General features: G+C 39.0%; 1 non-coding gene across 1 annotated transcript; it reads left to right on the forward strand.

Annotated features, from left to right (window-relative positions):
- Positions 1 to 2,735: 2,735 nt before the first annotated feature.
- TRNAN-GUU lies at positions 2,736 to 2,809 on the forward strand. The gene has a single exon. It is a non-coding gene; the product is annotated as a tRNA-Asn (tRNA).
- Positions 2,810 to 4,842: the final 2,033 nt, after the last annotated feature.

A 4,842-nucleotide genomic window follows, 5' to 3' on the forward strand; every position in this document is an offset into this window, starting at 1 on the left:
GTTCTGAGCCAGTCCCGCTGACTCCCACACACCTACTTCTGTTGCCCTAGTCACCGTAGTCTCTGTATCAATCCATCTCATCAGGAATCTTCCTCTTACCTTGTTCTTTCACCTTTCCAAGCATGATGTCCCTAATTATTGGTCCCTCCTTACCACATGCCCTAAGTATGTGAGATGGAGCTTCAAAATCCTAGTATCCATGGAGAAACTCAGCTTCATCCTCTCCATGACAGATCTATTTGTTTTCATGGTGACCCATGGTATGTGCAAGACTCTTCTCCAGCACCAAAACTCAAAAGCATCAATTCTTCTGTCATCCTTAGTCATTGCCGAGCTCTCTTATGCACAGCAAGTAATTGTGAAGACCATTGCCTGGATCAGGTGCACCTTAGCTCTAGACTGACATCACTACTTCTCAGTACTCTCGTGCAGTCCCTGACAATAGGTTTACCTAATGCAATTTGTCTTCTGTTTTCCTGAGTGCTGGTGCCAGGAATGTTCATTGTGGAGCTGATCAAGCTATTATTATTAACAATGCCAATCTCTTCTACATCTATCATAGTGCTGCCTATTGGCCCAGTGGTGAAAATCTTTGTTTTCTTAATGTTGAGCTTCTATCCATATTCAAGATGACAGTCCCTGACCTTCTGTAGCAAGAACTTCAGGTCTTTCTAAGTTTCAGCAAGCAAGGTTGTGTCATCTGCATAACATAGTCTTCCTCTAATTCTGATGCCACATTCCTCCTCACAAAGCCCAGCCTCCCGAATGATCTTATCCACACATATATCACATATATATCTTACCTATCTCTCTATATATGCATATATAATGTATATATTAACTTCTGTTATACAGATAGAGAATATGGAAAAGTTGTTGTTGTTGTTGTTATGTACCGTCAAGTCACTTGCGACTCATAGCGACGCTATGTACAACAGCCCTAAACTCTGCTCTGTCCTGTGCCAATCGCACCGTCTCTGATACACCAATCCCAATTGCCCCAGTCACTGAAGCAATCCACCTCATACAGGGCCTTCCCCTCCTGCGCTGCCCCTCCACCCTACCAAGCATGATGTCCCTCTCCAAGGACTGGTCCCTCCTCACAACATGTTCAAAGTATGGTAGACGGAGCCTCAGAATCCTTGCCTCCAAGGAGTCACCTGGTTTGACCCTTTTGTACCCTCAATACTCTTCTCCAGCACCGCATCTCAAAGGCATCAGTTCTCCTTCTATCCTCCTTAGTCATTGTCCAGATCTCTGATGCATAACGAGTGATTGCAAAGACCATGGCCTTAGTCTCCAGAGAGACACCATTGATCTTCAGTACTTTGGAGAGGTCCCTAACAGCAGACTTTCCCATCGCAATACGTCTTTTAATTTCCTGGCTACTGGTGCTGAGAGTGTTGACTGTGGAGACAATCAAACTAAAGCTGTGAACAATCTCAATCTCTTCACCATCCATCCTGATGTTGCCAATTGGCCAAGTGGTGAGAATCTTTGTCTTCTTGATATTGAGCCTCAATCCATATTGGAGGCTGCAGTCCTTGACCCTCTGCAGCAAGCACTTCAGGTCCTCCTCACTTTCCAGAGCCAGGGTTGTGTTATCTGCATAATGAAGATTGTTGTTAGACCTTCCACCAATTGTGACCCCACATTACTCCTCATAGAGCCCAGCCTCCCAGATAATCTGTTCTGCATACACGTTGAAAAGGTATGGAGACAGGACAGATCCCTGGCATACACCCTTCCCAATTTTGAACCGTGCAGTGTTTCCTTGCTCTGTTCTGACGACTGCCTCTTGGTCCAAGTATAGGTTTCGCATTAGCACGATCAAGTGTTCTGCGATTCCCATTCTTCTCAGAGTCAGCCACAGTTTGTTATGATCCACACAGTCAAATGCCTTTGCACAATCAATGAAACACAGATAGACATTCTTTTGGTGTTCCCTGCTTTCAGCCAAGATCCTTCTAACATTAGCTACAATATCCCTTGTACCACGACCCCTTCTAAACCCAGTCTGGACTTCTGGCAGTTCTCTGCTGATGTGCTGTTCCAGTCGTTTTTGGATAATCTTCAATAGAATCTTGCTTGCATATGAAATCAATGATATTGTTCTGTAGTTTCCACACTCTGTTGGGTCACCTATCTTTGGGATGGGAACAAATATAGATCTCTTCCAGTCAGTTGGACAAGTGGTTGTTCTCCCGATTTCTTGGCACAACTTGGTGAGCACGTCCAGGGCAGCATCTGTTAGCGGAAATATGTCAATTGGTATACCATCTATTCCTGGGGCCTTATTTTTTGCTATTTCCTTCAAAGCAGCTTGAGCTTCTTCCTTCATCACCATAGGCTCTTGCTCATATGTTATTTCATTAAATTCTTCTCTATCTGCCAATTCCTTTCGGTACAATGACTCAGTATATTCCTTCCATCTTCTTTTGATACTTCCTGGATCATTTACTATTCTGCCTAAAGCATCCTTGATCATAGCAACTCGAGTTTTGAATTTGTTCTTCAGTTCCTTGAGCTTAAGAAATGCTGAATGAGTTAGGCCCTTTTGAATTTCTGACTCTAGCTCCTTGCACATTTCATTGTAATATTTTGCTTTGTCACCCCGTGCTGCCTTTTGGAATCTCCTGTTCAGCTCTTTAGTATCTTGAATTCTTCCTTGTTCTCTGGCTTCTCTGCACTCCAGTGTCATCTTCAGAGTTTCTTCTGACATCCATTCTGTTCTGGTCTCTGTGGCGCAATCGGTTAGCGCGTTCGTCTGTTAACCAAAAGGATGGTGGTTCAAGCCCACCCAGGGACATGGTGTGGCCATGGAAAAGTACAAGAAGAAAATTTAAAGACTATGCATAATCTTATCATCCACACACAATCACTATAAATACCTCGATGTATTTAAATATAGTCTTTTTCTATGCATATAAGGGCTGTTTTTGTTTCATGCCATCAACTGCAACTTGAAGGAGCACTAAGAACAGCACATCAAAAGCTTTCTCTATCCTGACCCATCTGCATGATCTTCACCAAGCTCAAGTTCATTGTCAAAGCGACACTATTTTTCAGATCGTGTTGATATTTTTCTGCTTTTTTCACTGTACTTCTACTTTTTCCCCAGTATGATGTCTTTTCCTAAAGACTGGTACCTCCTGACAACACATAAGCATGTATGTATTTGTATATATGCATGTAAATTCACCTGAATAGAAGTATCTACTAATTATTTTTAATATTAATCTCTTTTTTCCAATTTAATAATCAATCACAAGAATTTCCCCTAGGCTTATTATTATCTTGAAGGATATTTTAGTGTTGACTCTAAAAGAATATTTTAGTGTTTAAGAATAATTTAGTATATTCCACTATATTTGGTAATCAGATTACTGTCATTAAATAAATATATTGTCTGCAATTTTGCATTGATTTTTATAAATATTGCTTTATCAAACATAAGTAAATTCTCAGCATATGTAAATTGTCATTCACGTATCAGTGAAATAAAGTACACAGAAAGTTATCTGAAGGAAGTGACAACAGCTTGGCTAAATTATGTGATATAATCCCCATATATTCTATCAATTCTTTGATTAGCTTCATTTAAGTCTAACCAGAAACTCCTTGTCCCTTATGAATTTCAGGGACAGAGAAAAATGGTTCTTTAGATAAGATCATATAATCTATGCATAATTGTATGAACCTTGCAACTAGTTTCTAAAGATGACTACCATGTAGCCAGACCATTTGTGTATTTCTCTTTTTTCTTCCATTCTGGGATTGAGTGTTCTGAGTTAACTAAAATAGAAAAAGAGCAACTACTAAGTTGTAAAACTGTAAGAAAGTTCGAGATAACTAATAAAATGCATCAGGAGAGAGACATTTAAACTCTCTATTGGTTCAACCCAGCAATTTCAACTCAAGTATCAGGTTTGTACTGAAATATGCTTCTTGAATACTCAGCCAATCAATTATAAAAACAACATTAGCTCTAAGCACCACATGATTTCGATTGTACGATACTGCTGAAGATCCCCAAAATAATCACCTAGCAAGACCCAGAAAACTCTTAAAACTATGAGTGTGAATTTTTCCTCCCAATCACTAAGGTTTGAGGCTCTTCATGAAAAATACATACATACATACATACATAAATAAAGTGCAAAAACAAGCCTATGTTGGCTGGGAAAGTATCTATCTAGACTGGCCTTTTTTTCTCTTCATATTAATCAGGCTGAAGTTGAAATGACATTTGAATAAGTGGAGAAGCACTTATAGGTTAGTAGAAAAAGAGCAATGAATGTTAAAAGATTTTTGGAAACTTTGCTCAAATGGATTGAGGAGGAAGAATTTATTCATATTGCTTTCCTCTTTCTTATATTTGCAGTTATATGTATTTGACCTATAGATTTCCCCCATCCCCTTCTCTTTTATTTATTTATTCTCATTTGGCTTTGGTAGAAATAAGGTATAGTATTGTCAGTGGCTAGCAGATAATGATGATTTAACCTCAACCGAAAACAAGAAATGTTTTTTTAACTATCAGCCAAAAATATTAGATTCATAATGACAACTCACTCAGTAGCATTTATTTAACTGATCGAGTATTTATACTTTAACTGTGAGGTAATTATAATAATAGGTATGTCTTCAGTGAAATAAGGGTCAGAACCAGCAGGTTTTCCTATTAAAATAATGGGCAGAATCTTCTTCTTATTTTTTTTTTGTCTGTCAATTAAATTTTCATTATCAATTTTACTGAGACTATGAATTGGCTACTATCTCTGCTTTTCACACTACAGAGTGTTCTAGAGACTGTGTGTGTGCATGGTGTGAGTACTCATG

The sequence above is a fragment of the Elephantulus edwardii genome, unplaced genomic scaffold, assembly GCF_000299155.1.
Source record: "Elephantulus edwardii isolate Elephantulus edwardi_28Jun2011 unplaced genomic scaffold, EleEdw1.0 scaffold00402, whole genome shotgun sequence".
Lineage (NCBI taxonomy): Eukaryota > Metazoa > Chordata > Mammalia > Macroscelidea > Macroscelididae > Elephantulus > Elephantulus edwardii.